This window comes from Pan troglodytes, chromosome 10 (genome assembly GCF_028858775.2).
Source record: "Pan troglodytes isolate AG18354 chromosome 10, NHGRI_mPanTro3-v2.0_pri, whole genome shotgun sequence".
Classification (NCBI taxonomy): Eukaryota; Metazoa; Chordata; class Mammalia; order Primates; family Hominidae; genus Pan; species Pan troglodytes.
In genome coordinates, this window is record NC_072408.2 from 28,592,771 (window position 1) to 28,614,852 (window position 22,082).

Consider the following 22,082-nt stretch of genomic DNA (forward strand, 5'->3'; position numbering starts at 1 on the left):
CACCTGAAGTCAGGAGTTCGAGACCAGCCTGGCAAACATGGTGAAACCCCATCTCTACTAAAAATACAAAAATTAGCTGAGCGTGATGGCAGGCACCTGTAATCCTAGCTACCTGGGAGGCTGAGGCAGGAGAATCACTTGAACCCAGGAGGCATCAGTTGCAGAGATTGTGCCACTGCACTCCAGCCTGGGTGACAACAGCAAAACTCCATCTCAAAACAAACAAACAAACAAGAGAAGAAAAAAAACCAGGCTGCACAGCAGGTGAGCAGCAGGCCAGTGAGCATTACCACCTGAGCTCTGCCTCCTGTCAGATTAGCAGTGGCATTAGATTCTCACAAGAATGTGAACCCTATTGTGAACTGTGCATGCGAGGGGTCTAGGTTGCACATTCCTTATGAGAATCTAATGCCTGATGATCTGAGGTGAAACAGTTTCATCCTGAAACCATCCCTCCCCTTGCCCATCAGTGGAAAAATTGTCTTCCACAAAACTGGCCCCTGGTGCCAAAAAAGTTGGGGATTGCTAATCTAGAAAATGCTCCTTGACACCTCAAGTTAGAGTTAGGCGTCCTTTCTAGGTATTTCCATAGCAACAGTGCTTACTCCTATCTGAGGACTTTGCACTTCGTATTGTAATTACTTGTTTAATTATTTATATCCTCTCACTAGGCAATGAGCTACTTAAGGACAAGAGCTATGTCATGTCCATCTTTATATCCCCAATGACTAGCACTATGCCTAGCACCTATTAGGAACTCAATAGATAATTGTTGAATGAATAAGTGAATGAGTGATTGAGGTATTCATAGGGTATTATAAGAACACAGAGAAGAGACACCTAAAGATACTTCCTGGGAGAGGTAGCTTCTAGGGGAAGTTATAAATGGTTAAGTCTGAATTATCCAGGATTAGGCTGGTTGGACAGTAGAGAGAGACATTCCAAGCAGAAGGATAGCATGAGAAAAAGAAAGCCACAAAAAACAAAAGAGGCATGCCAGAAAATGCCCAGCAACACGTGGAGAGGACACATGCTAAGGCTGCCATAAGGTCATGAGGGATGGAAGGTTCCAACCAAACCAGACTCAAACTCCATTCTTCCCTTTGTTCCCATCCGAATAAAAGAATGAACACACAGATCAGAGGAGTCCTAGGAGCTGATCTCCAGGGTTTACATACTGGTTACCAACATATTACATAGTCTCTAAGTCACAAACCATGCCAAAAACTCTTCCTTGATACAAGAACTATGTCTTACCCTGCCCTGTGAGGTTCAGTGAATGGGACCTTCCAGGGAAAAGGTGCCAGGTCATCTTCTTAATACACTCCTTGCAGAAGGTTTCTGTCTCTCATTACAAATGGTGGTAAAACACCTTGTTCGCTTTGGTAGGCCCACCTTTCCTCTGCCCAGCTTCTTCCTAAAACCTAGCTCCTTTTGTTCAACCTGAGCAACCCTTAGAAGAGCATGTTGCCTTATTTCTCCTTACTCCATTGTTTTTTGTCTTGTTTTTTGAGATGGAGTGTCGCTCTGTCACCCAGGCTGGAGTTTAGTGGCACAATCTCAGCTCACTGCAACCTCTGCCTCCCGGGTTCAAGTGATCCTCCTGCCTCAGCCTCCTGAGTAGCTGGGACTATAGGCATGCGCCACCATGCCTGGCTAATTTTTGTATTTTTTAGTAGAGATGGGGTTTTACCATATTGGTTGGCCTCGAACTCCTGACCTCGTGATCCACCCCCCCCACCCCACCCCACCTCCCAAAGTGCTGGGATCACAGGTGTGAGCCACCGCACCCAGCCCATTGTCTTTTAAAATATTAATTTCAGTGATTTCATCATTTACATTCAATGCAACCAATATCCTATTTAAGGTAATTCCAGAGTTTCAGTAAAACATCTCTGATTACCCACTTCAAGTAAGAAATTCTAAGAAGATCAGCTGATAGAGTTCAGTCATTAATTCATTCAACAACTATTTAACACATCTGTGTCAAGCACTGTGCTGGAGTCTGGAAATTCAAAGATGAATGAGAAATGGTCTCTTCTTAAACTGTCTGCAATGTGGAGGAAGCTCTAGGATGGGGAAATTGCTTATGTGGGGCAGTGCTGAGGCCACTGCTGACCTACCTAAGCCAGCACTTCAGGTTTATGCAGGTCCCTGAATCAGCAATACAAGCATCACCTGGAAACTTGTTAGAAATGCACATTCTTGGGCTCTTCGTACAAACCTACTGAATCAGAATAAGAGAGTGAGGCCCAGCCACCTAGGTTTTAACAGGACCTCCCAGGAATGCTGAGGCTCTTTGGTTTGGGAATCTCTGGTCTAAGCTCTGTTCTGAATCACACCAGGCCTATATGGAGGGTGATTAGCCATTCCCAGCCTTCTTCTCTACAATCCCCCCTTCTCCTTTTAGGAGATTAACATGAAACATCAATCCAGAGTGACTACCCAAAATGAAGTAAAAATACTATTCTCACATAATAGCAACACATGACACTGCTCCCAAATCACAGAGACGGTTTTATGAAGATCAGTATGGTATGGACTAAACCGACTAGAGCCACATCAGCATCAACACAGAGGGAATCAGAAAGGATAATATCATCATTGTCTCCTGTATTGGTCTGTTCTCACATTGCTATGAAGACACACCCGAGACTGAGTAACTTATGAAGAAAAAAGGTTTAATTGACCCACAGTTCCACATGGCTGGGAGGCCTCTGGAAACTTACAATTGTGGCAGAATGCAAAGGAGAAGCAAGGTACCTCTTGCATGGCAGCAGGAAAAAGAACCGCAGGGGAAACTGCCGCTTGTAAACCATCAGATCTCGCGAGGCCTCCCTCACTATCACGAGAACAGCATGGGGGAAACCGTCCTCATGATCCTCCCAATAGCCCCCAATCACCTCCCACCAGGACCCTCCCTCCACACGTGGGGATTACAATTCAAGATGAGATTCAGGTGGGGACACAAAGCCAAACCATATCATCTTCATTCTCCCCCCCTGGCACTTGAGGGGAAAAAAGAATCATATCAGCTTGACTATTCAAAAAAGAAGCAAGAGCGCCACAGTTATTTCAGTGCGTGGGAATGGAAAAGGGATAAACTGAAACAATAAACTTGAACGTTTAGGAATATAAAGGTAAGGGGGAGAGAGATAACAATCTTGGCCTCTGAGTTCTGCAACCCTATGGTTGTTTTAAACAAATGAAAGCAGATTGCTTTCTTCCTGGAGTTCTAGTGAAATGTATCTTGCCACCAGCAGACCGTTCGGAGCTCCTGGCCACAGTTTATTGGCTCATTGCCACGTGTCATTAGTGACCTATTTTCGCTGCTGTGAAATCGGCCATGTCTGAAGGCCCCTGAATCAGCAGTTTCTCCCTCCACTCACCGGCTCCAGGCTGGCAAAGCTGACACCAGTGCCACAGAAAATGCAACCCGCTGCCGTCTCCCCAAAATGTGGGGAGAGCACGGTTTTGCTATGAAGATGTCGGCTTTGACCTGAGGCTGACTTGAGAGCCCAGCTGTCATGTCTCTTCCAAATAAGCTGCTGAACTTGGAATTATCTTGGCTGAATAATTAATCAGGACTAAAAATAACCTCAAACTGCCTGGGCTTTGCTTAAATCCTACACAGGTGAGAGAAGTAGGTTTTTTTTTTTTTAACGTAATTGCAAAACCCATATTTTGAAAGGCTCTGCACCAAAATATGAAAATAATTACCCAACATGCCAATTTGGGAGATAATTCACAGTTAATCTGGCTCTCTTTAAAAAAAATGCCACCTTTTGAATTTCACATTGACTTCAGATTGTCAGTTCTTGGTGGATATGAAAAGCAGCCGAGAGTTGTACTCAAAATTTTCTAAGAATACCTTCAAACACAAATCCATGGGGAAAAAATATATCCGTTGGTATAAAGAGCGCCTGTTACCAGGCAGATTAGACAGTGAGCCGAGTTCCACAAGAGGGCGCCTTCCCCATGCTTCCTTCTCGAAGGTGAGGGCGCTGCGTTTCCGCCCCAGCCTTGGCTGCCCTTTCTTTTCCTTTGCCCTTGTACAAACGATGTGCTCCCAAGAGCGAATGCTCAGTGTCCTGTGGAATGCTACTCCTGTGACCACTTTCTAGCTGAGATCATCAGGCAAATGTTATCTCTGTAACATCAGAGGAGCAACTTCAAATGACGAGAAATCAAGCAAAACATTAAAAATACAGGGGGAAAAAACAAATACATCTAAACTGCCTTCTCTCCATGGTGATCTAGCTTTGTGTGTTCATTTTCTTGATATTGCTGTGATACAAATAGGATGTGATGAAATGAAAGTACATCCATCACAGCAATCTTGTGTCCAGCCTGAATCTCAGACCCAGATGTGGCTCCAACCAACAAGTGACCATGAGCAGGGGGCCCAGGTGTATTCTGGGAAGCTGCTCACCCTCACTGCCATTTCTTTCATCCCTGTAGGCACAGCCTCACCTTACATCGAAGACAGATTCAATGAATCTGCCTCTCATCCTAGGTGGCCACTAGGCAACTCCTCTGGGACCATTTCTTCCTGCTCTATGCTCCCATGACCTTCATTCATACTCCCTCTTCCCCTGCTGGAAACCTACTTCTTTTACCTCCTCAAAGGTAAAAGGACCAGCTGGTGAACAAAAGAATACATTTGCTCTATCTAAAGAGAAGCATTAGAACAAGGGAGGAAAAACTGATGCAAGACAAATGACTTGGGCTCATCATAAAATACTGAGCAGTCAGCAGAACATTAAGAAGAGACTTCTACTCCCCACCACACACATAACCATCTGCACACCTGAATGCCGAGACTAAGCCTCACCAGACGCCAGCAGCATAAATGAGAGGAGTCACTTACTCCTCTGAGGCTCAGGCTTCTCGACTGGAAAAAAAAAAAAAAAAAGATAATAAAAATATCAGTTCAGTTGGGCATAGTGGCTCATGTCTGTAATCCCAGCACTTTGGGAGGCCAAGGCGGGTGGATCACCTGAGGTCAGGAGTTCAAGACCAGCATGGCCAACATGGTGAAACCTTGTCTCTATTAAAAATACAAAAATTAGCTGGGCATGGTGGTGCATACCTGTAGTCCCAGCTACTCAAGAGGCTGAGGCAGGAGAATCACTTGAGCCCAAGAGGTGGAGGTTGCAGTGAGCTGAGATCATTCCACTGCACTCCAGCCTGGGCAACAGAGCAAGACTCCCTCTCAAAAACAAACAAACAAAAAAAACCTAATGAATTGTCAGTCTCAAGCCAGTGGGTAGCCAGTGGGTAACCTGGTAATGTAATGATTCTGTGAAAGAGAGGGTCCATAGAATACAACAAATGTGTGATCTTGTTACTTCATTTGCTGTGATATGAGCTGAATAAGAGTCACAAAGAATAAGAGAAGAGCTGTGGTTGTTGTACAGAAATAAATACTATTCATCTTGAAACTCTCACCTCATCCCCAGAAGTATCCAATAGAATTTATTAATGCGTATTTCCTACCCAGTGTAGTCAGTCAATGTGTAATAAAAACGCTGATGGCCACAGCTTAAATTATTAAAATTCTAGCAGGTTTACCAGGTCCTGAGCTTGGGAATGCATGCAAATCTCTTCATTTGAATAGTTGACTTAATATCATTAGTTCCCCCCTATATCCTCTGGTTAGAGCTCAGCTCTAATGAAGCCTCAGGAGCTGATGATATTCCCATACAGTCTTGTTAGTTTTAGAGAGAAAACTCTCCCCACAACCACAAAAGTCTTCTCCTAAGCCCTTAACCTAGATGTGTCACAAAGAGCATGAGGCATCATCACTCCTGGGACAATGACCCTAAATCCTTGTCCCACTGAGATAGTAGCCTTATGTTCCTGTCAATAGGAAACCCTTGGTCATTTGTTGTGGGCCAAGAGGAACCTGTGGCCAGAGGATGTTAGGAGGAAAACCTGGTTTGGCAAAAATGATGCAGAACAGGGACTTGCCAAACAGTAAGGGTAAAAAGAAGATGACTTCTAACTGGCTATGTGGCTGAAAGTCACCAAAATGGGCAGTTCCACCTTGTGGCCTTTGGCTCTCCAGAGGCAGGAAAGAGGATAAAAAGGTAGTGGAAATATCTAGAAGATGAGACCTGAGACCAGCAGAGCAGAGAGGTCTTTCTGGTTTTCTATGGGAGAGTAGCATTCCTCATTTCTCTCCTCTGTGCTCCCTGTGACTTCTGTTTAACTTCTGTCAAAGTAGTTGTCACCCCACATCACTCTTTCTTATTTGTCTATGTCCCTCAGTAAACTTCAAGCTCCACGTGGGCCAGAACCAGGTTTAATTTGTTCATAATGGTGAATAAACTTGTATCCCTCGAACTGATTACAGCCCAAGCTCAAAAATGTCTTAAATGAGTAAATGAATGCTGCATACAAAGGTTAGCCCTGAAGGAGAAATGAGCAACATATTCTAATGGAGATGTATGTGGCACAGAACTTGGAGATCAAAGTCAGCCTCTTGGGTAGACTTCAGGGATGGGCTTTAAACAAAGAGGCAGGAAGATCCATAGCATTACTTGGGGGATGAATAAGACTCTAGAATTGAGTTGGCCCAGACATTTTGGGTACAAGCAACACTCACTTTGTTTGATATGAATTACAGAGTATTTTCTTCTATTTACTACTTTCTTAAATTTAATTATGTGATAAAAAGTGATCACTGTGTGTATTAGTCTATTTTCATGCTGCTATAAAGAACTACCTGAGACTGAGTAATTTATGAAGAAAAAGGTTTAACTGATTCACAGTTCCACATGGTTGGGGAGGCCTCAGGAAACTTACAATTATGGCAGAAGATGAAGGGAAAGCAAGGCACATCTTACATGGCAGAAGGCAAGAGAGAGTACAGGAAAATACCACTTTTAAACCATCAGATCTCGTGAGAACTCCTTCACTTTCACCAGCAAAGCAAGGGGGAGACCGCCCCCGTGATCCAATCACCTTCCACCAGGTTCCTCCCCCAACACGTGGGGATTACAATTCGAGATGAGATTTGGGTGGGGACAGAATCAAACCACAGCACTGTGTATTTCAACTACTTCCAGAGATGATGGGCACATAAGGAGTAAAGAATAGAGGGGGGACAATTTCCTCCAGGTGTCTGGAAGAACTTTCACAAAAACATACTCATGGGTCGTTCTACTACAAGAAGATGGATAGCTCTTAACACATAGTAAATAACTTTTCTATCTGAAATCTGCTTCTCTTTCTCCAATGTAATTGATTTGTAAAGGGGTTTTGCCCCACCCCCCACTCTCCTTGATTAAGTTCATCCGTGAACACCAGGAGGCTGGTCTGCTCACCCATACACAGGTGTCCTTTCTATTTTGTTTTTTGAGACGAAGTCTCAGCTCACTGCAACCTCCGCCTCCCGAGTTCAAGTGATTCTCCCACTTCAGCCTCCCCAGTAGCTGGGATTACAGGTGCACACCACCATGCCTGGCTAATTTTTTTGTATTTTTAGTAGAAACAGGATTTCGCCATGTTGGCCAGGCTGGTCTCGAACTCCTGACCTCAGGTGATCCACCTGCCTTGGCCTCCCAAAGTGCTGGGATTACAGGCATGAGCCACCATACCCGGCCCAGGTATCCTTTCTTAGATGGGCATTACATCAGTCCCACTATCAGTCCCCAAACTAAGGTCAGTGTCTTAAGACTTGAAAGTCAATATGACTATTAGTACTACTTAAGGGGAATAATTGTGTGCTACTTTTGGCTTCAGTAAGTATTGTAGGCATATCACAGCAAAGGCTTTAGAGGCTTAGAGAGAAATCGAGATAATTGAGCAAAGGTGGTGACTTAAAACCAGCTCTACAATCTGTGTTATTCTCTTCGCAGGAGAGAACCCTGTAAAAAGGGGCAGTTAGGAGTGAAGCAGATAGCCTATGTTCTTGAACCTGTGGGCACTCACTGGTGACATGGTTTAGAGAGTAGAAAACTGGCCTATGCGTCTGGACACCCAGCCGCTGTCAACTTCAGCAAAGCAAAGTTTGGCTTCCCAGCAAGCTAGGGAGGCCTTTTCACCCTTGCACTTGATGTTCCCTTAACACGGAATGCTCTGTCCCAGACCTGTCTATGGCTGGCTCCTCCTTCTTCTCGGGTCTAATCTCAAATGCGACTTCCCCAGAGAGGCCTTCCCAGATAGTCCCCTCCCTGGTCATTCTCTATCATGTCGTTGTATTTCACTCATGGCACTCATCACCATCCAAAGCTGTCTTTCCATGTACTTGTTTATTTGATTATTCACTGTGTCCTTTTGCTTCATAGATAGATATGATTCATAAAAGCAGGGCCCCTGACTCTCTTGTTCACTGTTTTATTACAAGCACTTCAAATAATGTCTGGCACATAGTAGGACCTCTATCACTGTGTACTGGATGTACGAACAAATGAATGAATGAATGAGTAGCCTGAATATGGGGCTCAAGGTGGCAGTGAGAAAAGTGCTGTCCCATCATGAATAGGGTAGGTTTTATCTCCTGAAGAGGATATGTGCATTTTCTAAAGGAAAGGAGGTAGGGAACAAGGAAGATATCTGTATCATCGGAAAAGATCTTTTATTCCCATATTGAAGCACCAACACGTCCTCCCCAACATGCATTTCTGCACGTGGGTGACATGCCAGAAGGCAGGCAAGGAGGGGCAGGCATTAAAGAACTAACAAACTCACCAAGTTATCACTGTGGTTTTAAAGTGGGGTGATTAAAAAAAACAAATGTTGGTGAGGATGTGGAGAAAAGGAAATCCTAGTGTGCTGCTGGTAGGAATGTAAACTGGTATAGCCCTTATGGAAAATTGGATGGAGGTTTCTCAAAAATCTAAAAATAGATCTGCCATATGACCAGGAAATGAAATTGGTAACTCAAAGAGATATCTGCACTCCCATGTTCATTGTGGCATCATCTACAATAGCCAAGATACCGAATCAACCTAAGTGTCCAAAACAGATGAATGGATAAAGAAAATGTGGTATTTATACACAGCGGAATTTGATTTAGCTTTTAAAAAGAAGGAAACCCTGTCATTTATGACAACATGGACGGACCTGGAAGACATTATTTATTTAAATGAAACAAGCCAAACTCAGAAAGAAAAATACTGTATAATTGCACTTATATGTGGAATCTAAAAATAGTCACACTCATAGAAGCAGAGACATAGTGGTTACCACGGGCTGGGGGGAGGGAGACATGCGGAGGTGTTGGTCAAAGGATATACAATTTCAGTTATGAAAGATGAATAAGTTCTGGAGATCTACTCTGCAACATAGTGCCTACAGCTAACAATATGGTATTGTATACTTGAAATTTTCTAAGAGAGTAGATCTTATATTGAGTGTTCTTACCACAATATAATAATAATAACAAACGGATGGGAGGGAACTTTGAGAGATGATTATTTATGTCTACAGGCTTGATGGTTTTATGAGTGGACACTTATCCCCAGACTCACTGAGTTGTTTACATTAAATATGTACATGTTTTACATGTTAATCATACCACAATAAAATGTAATAGATTAGACAGATAGATAGATAAGCAGGGTGCTTACATACAGCTCACCAAAGGCAGAGAATGGCTTTGTCTTGCCGTTTGAGTGCAGTGAGAGAATATAATTAAAGTGACCAAAAATCCCTGGGAATTTATTCAATTCTTTTGAACAATGACCATCCTTGGGAAGGAAAGTCCCATCCATATCAGGAAGGGGACACCAGCAAGCTTAATCATCTTGCATTTAAATGTTTTCCATCTATACTTAGAGCTCAACACACAATACAAAGACAGCCTTCAACACTGGGACCCTCTCCACCCACAGCACGTGCCCTCTGACCTGCTCTCCAAGCAGTGGTGGTGGCCTGCCTCTGTCCAGAAGCACCCCTGCCACGGCCCAGTTCTCTCTCAGTATGTTTGTCTGGTAGAAGGATTAAGGGTGTCCATCATGGCTGCTAAACAGTACCAAGCTAATGTCCTATTATAAAATTACTTTCACATATATAGGATGCAATGGTTCTAATGAGGGGAAAGGCATGCTAAGAACAATTACCCCCCCTTAGATTACCTTCGTACTTTATACAGTTAACAAACCTTTTTTACCAAAATCATCTCATTTTAATTTCAGTCCTCATCACTGAAATTCATGTAAAAAAAGAGCAGGTGTTTTTCCATCATCGTTTTGTAGAGGAGGAATCTAAGGTCAAAACAGGTGAATGACTTGTTCCTGGTCACAGAACTGGGAGGACCCAGGTCTCCTTGTCTCCAAATACACTATTAAAAGTCCAGGTTATGGGGAAAGATCCATGGCTGACACCCTCCTTGTTACAACTGAATTGCCCATATGTAAAGCTTTCTGCAGATACAGAATAACTTATTTTATAATTTTATTGTGTTGGATCAGGATCAAAGGCCGGACAAGCTTGTCACTGGAGGCAATTATTGAATGATGAAAAGAAGGAAGGAGGCAAAGAAGAAACGAAGTAAGAAAAGTCTTCCTTTTTAAGGGATCAGGCTGGCTACACAGCACATCCATATCCTCTATATGAGAATGAGAGCAGAATAGGGACCACTACAATTGACTGTCACCCAGTAAGTACTATGAGCATAGCAGTTTGGAACTGACATGGGCCTTGGAGATCATAATAAGCTGTGCGGTTTTGCTTGCTAAGTTACTCATGCCCACTGCCACATCAGCTGTTCTGAACTCACATTCCCATACACAAACATTGAAAACAAATACTTTCTGGACTAAAAATAAAGTACACATAAAAGTCTGTTTAAGTGAATCATCCTTCCTTGGGAAGCTAAAAACGGGTGGGAGGGGAGCAATCCATAGGCTGCAGATGGGATGGGTGGCAGTGTGGACAGAGTCTCTCTTTGATCCTCTGAGAATTCCCCAGTTGAAAATGCTGTGGGGAGATGAATCCTTCTCTCAGAATACAGGCTGCATCTGACCTTCCTCCTTTGAGTGTTAGCTTCTGCTCACACACTCTGTCTCTCTGTCTCTCTCTCATTCTCTCTCTGTCTCTCTGTCTCTGCCTCTCTCTCTCTCTGCCTGTAAATAACTTATTCTGTAATAGAATTGTGGCTGAGATAGGGGAGGCTGGAAAGTCCCAGCCTGGGGTTATGCAAGGAACTTTATTATTTCCAGTAATGTTAGGAGTTGGCTAAATGGTCTGTGAAAGAGACTTGTCCCTTTTCCTCCTGCCTTCCATCACATGTTCATTTATTTATTCCCACATTAATTTATTGTGTAAACATTCACTGATAGTTTCTGTAGGTACACATATGAATAAGAAAGGGTCCCTACTGTCCAGAAGCTCTACTCTTATTATTTCCAGTAATGTTAGGAGTTGGCTAATTGGTCTGCAAAAGAGCCTTATTCCTTTTCCTCCTGGCTTCCATCACATGTTCATTCATTTATTCCTGCATTAATTTATTGTGTAAACATTCATTGATAGGTTCCATAGGTACACATATGAATAAAGAGTCCCTACTGTCCAGAAGCTCTACTCCAGTGAAAAGGAGCAGCCTTTGGGAGACATGCAGGAAATGAGGCTGAAGGGTGTTTGAGAAAGGGCAGAATGGCCTCATATCCCACTCTGAGGAATTTGCGCTTGATTCTACTGGTCAGGTAAGGATTTCCCGGACTTTGGTATGGAAAACTGTATGGATCACGTTTTTTGAAAGAATTTAATTAAATATTCTTGGTATTGACAACTCATTTTTACTACATTATTTAAATATATACAAACATAAAACATGTTAAAAAAAAACTTTAGATGAATTAAATTTAACAGTGTTTAACTGAGCAATAAGCAATTTGTGAATCAGGCAGCCCTCGGAAGCAGAAGAGGTTCAGAGATCTCGGTCCACAAGGTTGGACAGGCAGCCTTATGGACAGGAAACAGAAGTGAGATACAGAAACAGCTTGATTGGTTACAGCTCAGTGGTTGCTTTATTTGCACACGGTCTGATCAGTTGGTAGCCTGTGATTGGCTGAGACTTTACTCCTAGTTAGGCTTTCAGTTTGTGTGTGTACTAAGTTAGGTTGTAGTTTGTTACCTAGGCACTCAAGGTAGGGAGGCATTCTCAGACCAAATTTAGTTTAACCATGGGGTATAACTTCCCAGTGTGTATACCTTATGCAATTATAAATCCAAAAGAATTATAATGTAAAACCAATTAAATGCAAATTAACAAAATTCATTTAATGCAACGAATATTACTGAAACAAAATGTCTGCTGCCTAGGAATGTGGTACTGACTGTAAGCATGTGGAATATTTTCAGTTCAGGTTGTCTCCGTGATGTGCTGAGCAATGCCTCAGTAATGTCACTCCTCCCTAGTCATACTAGCTTGGAACCAACCATTCAAAGAGGCTGTCGTGATGTCACATGGCCAGCACTTCCCTTGTCTATATGTTTGGTTCCGGGGTAATTTTTTTTTTTTCTGTCACCCAGGCTGGAGTGCAGTGGAGCAATCTCAGCTCACTTCAACCTCCACCTCCTGGGTTCAAGCGATTCTTGTGCCTCAGCCTCCCGAGTAGCTGGGACTAGAGACACAAGCCACCATGCTCGGATAATTTTTATATTTTTAATAGAGACAGGTTTCGCCATGTTGGCCAGGCTGGTCTCAAACTCCTGACCTTAGGTGATCCACCCACCTTGGCCTCCCAAAGTGATGGGATTACAGGCATGAGCTACCATGCCCAGCCTGTCTTCAGGGTAATTTTAAATGCAAAGGCAGTTGTAAAGACAAATCAACTGGCAGCATTTAGTTATACAAACAGTCATCCAATGATCTAGAAGATGCATCTATTTAAATTTTAAACTGTCCTTGAAATTAAAGTATTTTTTTAAAATTTCTGATGATACCTTCAGTCCCAAGAGTACATCACTGAAGCCCTTAGCATGCAGTTTGAGGAAATATTATGTAAGTGCTAGGGTCCTGCAACAGACAGATTTTGGGCAAGGAAGTGACATGATCAGATTTTCATATTAGAGCAATTACACAAGGGGCGGTATGATGGATAGAGTAAAGGAGAGAAAAACTCAGAGTAAGGAGGCCACTTGGGAGACAACTACAATAATTTAGGCAAAGGATGATGAATGATCTAAACAAAGTCAGTGTGAGTGATGAGGCATAAGAGAATAGACTAGAAACGTTGGTAAAAGGCAGAATCTATAGAACTTAGGGACTGATTAAATGTGGCAGGTGAAGGAGAAGGGGTATTTCAACCTTAGGCAACACTATTAACCCTAGATGGGAATATAAGGAAAGCAAGTTTAATTTCAGATATGGTGACTTGGGGGTGGGGAAGCTGTGAACTATTGGGGTGAGGCCAGTCAAATACAGTGGGCTAGAACTGCAGAGAAAAAGCTTCTATGTGAGGCTACCATGCTAGCATGGCTGAATAGACACCAGCCTACAGAGTGTAATTTCTAGGGCCAAGAAACTCTCATCGCCCCTGCCCCCCCCCATCCCCACCAAATAAAATGTTTCTCCTACCTACAGGTCACTACTACTCCTATCATCTAACTTAATGCTCTGATACTTTTTTTCTTTTGGAGACAGAGTCTCTGTTGCCCAGGTTGGAGTGCAGGGGCACAAAATCATAGCTCACTGCAACCTCAAATTCCTGGACTCAAGTGATTCTCCTACCTCAGCCTCCCGAGTGGCTGGGACTACAGGTGTACACCACTCTGACCGGCTAATTTTTTTGTAAATTTTTGTTTTGCAGAGACATGGTCTCTCTATATTGACCAGGCTAGTCTTGAACTCCTGGCCTCAAGCAATCCTCCCACCTTAGCCTCCTGGAGTGCTGAGGTTTCAGGTGAGAGCCATATCAAAAGAGAGTGACACTTACCCTGGGATTGATGTTCTGGATCCAGAAATGCTCTGGTGGAAACAATGTGGAATTTGCACTCATTCAGATCATAATTTAGATTTCTGCCCTGACACTTACTAGGTATGAAATCCTAGCGAATCATTTATCCTCTCTATCTTGCTTGTAAAATGAGGTTTTAAAACCTTTATCAAAAGCTAGTTAGGAATGTTAAGTAATATAACACATTACAGTATCTAGCACAGTGCTTGCAACATCTTGGCCAACTAATCACGCTCATTCTCAAATATAATGGTTAAGTATATGGAAGAAACCAGACTTCCTGGGTTCAAATCATGTCTCTACAACCTTCTACATGACCTTACATAAGTAAACTAACCTCTCTGTGTCATAAGGAGATAATGATATTCTGTAATGCATAGAGTTATTGGAGCAATTTGTGAGTCAATGCACATGAAACTCAGAATCGTGTGTCTTGCCCATGGTATGTGCTATCTAAGTGTTAGCTGCTATTGTTGTCATAATTACTCCTTCCTCCCTTCCAATGACTATGCTTCGGATTCTTTCCTGGTCATCGTTTTAATGGAAGGAGAGAAAGATCATGGCATGCTGGGCACCTAAGCCACTGAGTGTGAAACTCCATACGAGAGGGAAAAGGGGGAGTTTGATGGCCCTAAAGGCATTCTTTGACTGCTTCTTAATTTTGTCTAAGACAAATCAGGGTCTGCACTGCCTCAGGGAGGGAAACATAGAGTGACTGAAGTCCAAAGCCTTGTGATAAAATGGAAAGACTGTCATCGGATGTCTGGCCAAGAAGGCAGCTGTCCAGATGCAGGGACTGTGAGTTCTTATGAACTATGACAACACTCACTTTCAATGAACTTTATTTTTCACTTATCAGTGGTTAAATGCCAAAATTACATTGGATTTTGCACCAAACTGGGAAGGGAGGGGGAACAAAAAAACAGCTCAAACTGACTTGCATTTCCCGAGGGCTGAGTCCTGAGAAGTTACAGCTGGGAAAGCCGGATCAGGCACATGGGCCAGTGAGCAAACACAGATTTCTCTGATATATTAAGCATTATTATGTCAAGTACCTGACCCTAATCAACCAAGGTCATGAACAAACTAGTCCTTTTAACATTTTTATGAAAGAAACTGCTGTGTGCTTTTCTCTCTGGACTCTCTCACTTGGAACACAGATGTGACCCGGCTCTTCCAAGACTTCCCTCACGGAGGCATTAGGCCGATGCCCTGAGCTGAGTTTTTGGTGATTTGCTGCCTCCACCAGGATCGGTGAAGAATATTTTAAAATAAATTTCAATTTGTTTCATCCTGAGAGGATGCAATGACTTTTAGCTCAAAGTGGGACAGAGAGGCCTATTAGAGATGGACACATAATTTTGAGGGGGTACAAATTTTAGCTCATTAAACTTTTCCCAAATTAAAAAGCACAGAGAGGAGTGGAGTGGAAAGAGCTTCATCTTTGTGGTAAGATAGATTTTAGATCCAATTCCAGGTCTGTCCCCTGCACTGTTTGATTCAGGGCAAGTCACTTAACCCCCTGAGCTCACTGGCGTTAGCTATAAAATAATGACAGCACTACCTACCTCCTAGGCTGCCATAAAACCCATTACGATCTGACCCTGATGGTTTCTCTCTAGCCTCAACTGTAGCCTCTCCCTCCTGAACAGGCCTCCCTTTAAATACCACTTCCTCTAGGAAGTCTTCTTGGATATCACTTCTCCCAGTTAAAGTCTAGGTTGTGTACCCTCCTATGAGCCCAGAGCACCCGTGTGTATCCCATCAATAAACTTAGAAACCATCATGTTGATGTTCCAGATCACCCCTGGACTATAAACTGTTCAAAACAAGATCAGGCTCTTCTAATTGCAGGTGTCTCCAGAGCTTAATGCAAGGCCAGACACACATGAAGCCTTCTATATGCTTTTGTAAAATGAATGAAGACTGGTAAACATTGCTATTTTGTTGCTATTTATATGGTCCTCAGATGAAAGTTACTCCATACGAAGTCTGACATACTAAAGCATTCTCCAGGATGCTTTTCTGAGTTGCCATGCCTGATTCTTGATGTTGTCCTCACCACCAGACTACCCCCTTTATTCTTTATTCTAGACTCCACTTGCCCTTGAAGCTGCGACTACTGGCTTTCCTCACTGCCTACCTAAGACACCTCAGCCAGGATTCCAAACAAAGCTCGATGTCTGCACTCTCCTTGCCCTTGCAGATCTAGCAGGGCCCCCTCAATTCTGTCTCTGCCAAATCCCATTTAATAGGATACACAAAATTCACTCTGACTTGCTGTCTTTGAAAGCATGAAGGACGTGACAGTCTCATTGGTCTTTGCTGAAGAAAGATCTAACCCAAGCATCCTCTTCTCCTACTGCCCAGGTATGGGTCAGATTCTTTAAGAATATATTGGGAAGGGGGAGATTTATTTCACATTACTTCTCTGAATTGGAACTTGCTCTGAGCACCCTGTTGTTCTCCTTTCTACTTCCGTAGGCCTCTCCTCCATTGATCACTATCCAGAACTCCCAGACAATCCCCTTAGATGGATACTTCTCCCTTTTCAAGGATTCAGACAAGAGGTTGATGTGGTACTGGCTATACTTCAATCAAGTGCCCAGACCCTTCATTCTCCATAGCATCACCACAGAGGAGCAAAAGGCATGGGTCTCGTCTGAACAACCAGGGTAACTCAAGGAGCCAACACCACATTTTCTTCTTATGGAACTTAAATCTGTACACATCACCTAAAGGAAAATTATCCAAAAAGGTAGACTTTCCTCATGGGGTTTCCATCATGGACACAAGCTTGTTTCTACACAGTGTCTCACATCTCCAAAACAATGTGTTCTTCCCACTCTGCAGAGTGGCAAAAACAAGATTTGATACCCAACTCACTACTCAGACTTGATCTTGACCTTGGAGCCATTCCTTCCCTAGGGGTACATTTCCTTAATTATGCATCATTCAGACTAAGGAAATTCAGAGGAGCTTCATCAGGAAGTCAGCAATGGGGGAACATCTCTATTCCTCAGTGCAGTCCAGCCTCATGGTAGAGGAGTGCAGTGGCCCAAAGAAGGAATTCTGAAACGAAGCAACCAGGACTTGAAGATGTCTTCTCCCAGCTTTGTGACCTCCTCATGTTACTTCCTGCACCTCAGTCTCCTTTTCTGTGATATGGTGATGATTATAGTGAGGCTTTAAAGAGTTAACACATATATAGAGCACACCTTAGCAAAGATGTGCTCCATAAATTTTATATATAGTTTTCCGCCAGTGTAGACGTGGCTATTATTTTTCTGTTTATCTAGCAAATAATCGTTGAAGCAGATATATACACATTCACAGACACCTCCTGAGGGCAAACACTAATTTCCAGAGACAGTAAAATCTGGAAATGTTTTTCTAAATGACTCATGAGGAAGTCTCAAAGTGCAGTCAGCACAGAAAGCTCACTCCTGATGAACTTTCAACCTACACATTTTCATTAGGTGCAAATGGGATTTTCCTGCTCTCTCTGCATTTTGGCTGAAGCCCCTAAAGTGAAAACAATAAGTAGCAAGCACCTCTATCCCCAATCCTACAGAGACCTGCTGGATCCCAGGGCTCACTAGAAGGTGCCCAAACTGATCTTTCACCTCCAGAGTATGTAAAGGAAGACTTGAAAGTCCCCAAGAGAGCTCGTTGAAGGGAATGCCTGAGAATCGAGATCCCTTGGCTTTTCTCTCCCACTGGAGAACTTGACATATGTCCTTGAAGACTTGAGGACATAGTTGAACAGAGACCACAGCCTGCCTCATGTTGAGACAATTTCTGAGGTCAGGAACCTGCCGAGAACTGCCAAGAGGGCAGGCGAGGACAGAGGCAGCAGGGGAAGCAGCCTTATTTTCCTCGGTGGGGTAGAGCAGGAATGCAGGGGTTCCTGCAAGCCTGGTGGACACCATGGAATCTATCCTGAAACATCTTGAAAGGAGCCCACCTTATAGGGTGGCCTGCCAGAGCAAGGAGATATTAGCAGTGAGAAGCTGGAGTGCCACCGCTAAGACAGGAGTTGGGGTGGGAGAAGGAAAGTGGGACACATGGGGTCGGCTGAAGAGCATGCACCAACAGCAGTAAACTAGTACATCAGAAAAGTCCCAATGCATAGGATCCACAAACGCACATCATGGAAAAGTGTAATGAAGGGCCCAGCATCTGGGCAAAGCCAGCCAAGACAGAGCCACAAAGAGCACCAGATACTTTAAAAAGGCTGCCCATCTTCTGTTTCCCTTTCTGCCCCACTCCCCCACCATGGAGAAACCAAAAGCAGCAAGGCAAATCGGGGAGGAGGAGTGAGTCAGGAACAAGTGAAAAAACAGACCATGAGACCAGACTCTCCTTTCCTATTTTGGGAACCCCAGCAAGGGTCAGGCCCGGGCTGTGAAAATGAGAGAAGATGTGAAGAGATAAAGGCTTTGATTTAGACTCTATTGGGTCTTTTCGTACTTATAGATGAGTCATAATCCTCAATAAAAGACTCATTTTTGTTGCTTGAACATGATCAGACTACAGACGCAGACAGGGAGGGAAGGTTGAGCACAGTATATTTCCAAGGTTGTCATGGCAGAGAAAATGAAGTAGTTTCCTGTTCATAGCTATTGGGCTCAATATATGCACAATACATTGGTTAAGCAACACACATGCCAAAGCAAAATCTCATCAGCCCCATCCCCCACCGACAGAGGGGTCTGAGCTGCTGATTCTGTGAGTATGGTACAAACTAACCTAATCCTCAGCAGACAGGTCTTTGCCCTTAAGATTGTTATGAGGAACTCTGAAAGTTTCTTTCTTATACCCCTTTTCCTCCAGCCTGCTGGGCAGAGGAGAAAGTGCCCATCAATCAATCTTTAGGTCCACAGAGATCTACCCTAAGGATTGAGATCACTGCTCTTAATGACATTACTAGATTGGGAGGCAAAGTTCTCTATCTGCCCCAGTTTCTTTCTACAGAGAGAGAAGGGACTCTTCCAGTCACAGGGACATTGGATATTTAATGTTGGGTAGAGAAAGAGGGACCCAATTTAGTTGGGAAAGAAAGTAATTTAAGATCTTCCCCAAGAAATATAAAACTTTCTCTGAGAAGCAAATTTAGAGATTCAAATGACTCCAAAGAGGACTCAAGAATGGAAAGAAATGATCCTCCCTTTCTCAAAACACTCATAATCATAATCATAACCATATCATTCCAGCAAATTTCAAGAACTCAGCAAGGTGGTTAGGCATGCCCCTTTTCCTCACTCTTTCTTATTTTCTACTCTTTTCTCTTCACCCCAGGACAAAGTCAAGTCATTTTTCATACTTTTTCCACCTTGCTATTTATTCCACTACTCTTTGAAAACAAGCCCCTGGGTCAACCACGTCTTCCTTTCACAATGACTCGGGAAAACAATGACAAATTCCATGTGGAAACCAGAGAGCCGAGAGGAAAGTGCTGGCCATTTTCTTCCAGTTCTCCACTCTCCTGAAAAAAGCTTATGGCTTGGTAGAAATTCTGAATTCTCTTGAAATAACCAGAAAAAGCACAGCTGGAATAGCAATATCTAAATAAAAATGCAGCTGATCTGCTAATATTAACTAGTCTAAAAGTACCATGAAGCGTGTGGTTTTCATTACAGCAACAAAGCCACTATAGTATGACAAGCAGCCTGCCTTCCAAGGTTACCCTCATTTACATGATATTGTATTACACATGGAGTTGGACTCTTGGGTTTAAAGAAAAACAAGAGTTTCACAGCAAGAGGTGAAATGAAGATTTAGGCACTCAGCCAAAGGTTTGAGACTACCCAGAAATGATCTGAGCTCACAGTCACGTGATTCCTCTCTGCTCAGCACTCCAGCAGCGTGCCATTTAGTCTCCACTCAGGTGGAACTCTCACACATGGCTCTTATCACAGGTAATTGTGTACAAGATCAGGGCGTCTCTTGATCAAAACCACATCCCAAATAGCACCTACCACAGGTCTTTACCATCAACTGAGCTCGCGATCAGCAAGATGATGTAGTTGGAAAGGGCAGACTTTGGAGTCCCAGAGCTGAGTTGCAAGCCCAGCCTCTGTTCCTTTAATGCTGTTTAATCTTAGGCAAGTTTTCCACTTCTCCAAGCCTCAGTTTGCTGATCTGTAAAAAGTTATAGGGAGGATTATTACTGCTATCATATTCACAGCTAACATTTATGGGCATGCTTATAATATTCCAGGGACTTCATGTTGTTACACGCATTATTCTATTTAATCCCCAAAATAATTTGATGAGGAAACTACTAATATTTTCTCCATTTACAGATAAGGATACTGAGGGTCAAAGAAGCTAAGCAGCTTGCCAAAGCTACCTGATGAGTAAGTGGCTGAGCTGGGGTTTGACCCTGGGTGTGACTCCTGTCAAGGCCTGTGTTCTCACTCTCTAAAGTCAACACTACAACATGACTATAACATGCAAATAGCAAAATGGTTAAAGGCAAGAGTTTCTACCACTTCCTTGTTGGCCCCTATCTGGACTTTGGTTTCCTTGTCTGTAAAATGAGAGTAGTAACAGTTCCTACGTCATAGGATGGCTATAAAAATTAAATAACTTAATATGTATATGACCTATGGAGTAATACTCAGCACATAGTAGTTACTCTGCAAATGTTTACCACTGTGTATGTATTACTATAAAACAGCTGACACATAGATGATGAGAAATGTGGGAATTAAAATAAGAAACAGAAGAGCATGAGAGGCCACCAAACGACCAACGGCTCTGTGGGCACCTGTAAAACCCTCGTGGGAAACTTGCAGAGATGACCAGAGACACTTTCTGGGGTGCTGACTTCCTTTGATGCAGAGGAAGGGATCTCAGACATTAAGATCTGACCATATTTTACACGCCTGTTTTACATCTGTAGCTGGTAAAACCAGGAAACAACTGGATAAGAAATGTAATGCTAAACAGATGGATACCTTAGGACCAAAGAGTCAGGCTAGGGCAGTCCCCTAGTGGCCTTGTCCAGGCCCAGGCACACCCTGGAAGCATCACTTTCGTCTGATGATGTCACTACACAAAGTCACATGGTGACCCTGAGGCAGACCAGCCAGTTGGTGCACAGGAATGGAGCTGACATGCCTTGTTCTTCAACCCCCTGAAGCATTTTCAGATCATACCTATTTCAGAAGGCTGGAAGTGAAGCCAGCAAGAGGCTTCTGTGTTGATAAGTCTTCGTATCAAAATTGACCTGACTGGGAATTTCTTAGCAAACTTTTCAAACAAGAGAAGGACATTCTCTTAGATATGTGATGTAAGTGAGGATTAAATGACCTGATAGAAAATGTAAACTACTTTTAAATAATTTATGGATTTGCTGTCATCATTAAAACCACAGAGATTTATCAACTCTCATTTCCGAGTAAGATTTGAAGGAATAGATTTGTAGTCTTGAGATGGGACAGGGCACCAAGAATGAATACTTATGATTCAAAGCCAGAAACAACTTTGTCTCAGATGGTGTTCCTAGATTTTGCTTCCAAGTGTAAATTTCTGGCTGTAGCAAAGATGGTAGCAAGTAAGTGATCATTTCACCTCTTTCCAAACTCCCTACTTTTTTGCACATGTCAGATGCAACCTCAGGTTTATAACTTTAATTTTAATATCCATCTCAAGCTAACCCACAGTTTCCTGGAAATAAATGCCTACAAAAAGAAAAAAAAACTTCTAAAGAAAAATACAATGAGGCTGCTTGTGGGAAAGGATCTCTTCCTCAAGAAGCAATATGCAGAAATTACCAAAAAAGATGGAAAGAACATGAATTTAAAATCTGACCATATTGAGTCTTATGTTTCCTTACTCAGTGATTTTCAAAATATAGCCTTATTTTCACAATACTATAAAAGTAATGCTGATTAGCTACTAAAATCTGGATATGATATAGACTTTAATGTACCAAGGAGATGACAAAATCTTATTTTAAAGGCTGTTGATGATTGCTTCTCAGCCTTTTGGCTAAGATCAAATGTAAAAGCTGTTGATGAAATTTTTCCTAAGAGGAAAGTGTTTTTTCCTTAGCAAAATGCTTTGAAGAGCCATTTGGCTGTAAAAAAATAAAATAAAATAGGTTCTGAAATATTGTTCAGAAGGAAAACCAGGAAACCAGTAGTAACTTTGTTTCTATGC

General features: G+C 42.8%; 1 long non-coding RNA gene across 2 annotated transcripts in view; it reads right to left on the reverse strand.

The window, feature by feature from the left end:
- Nucleotides 1–22,082, reverse strand: part of LOC107967478 (uncharacterized) — a 61,477-nt gene that overhangs the window by 10,159 nt on the left and 29,236 nt on the right. For both annotated transcript variants that reach the window (XR_010148001.1, XR_001707915.4), the window contains exon 3: nucleotides 19,892–20,054. This is a non-coding gene — a long non-coding RNA (uncharacterized LOC107967478). The remainder of the gene's footprint in view (nucleotides 1–19,891; nucleotides 20,055–22,082) is intronic.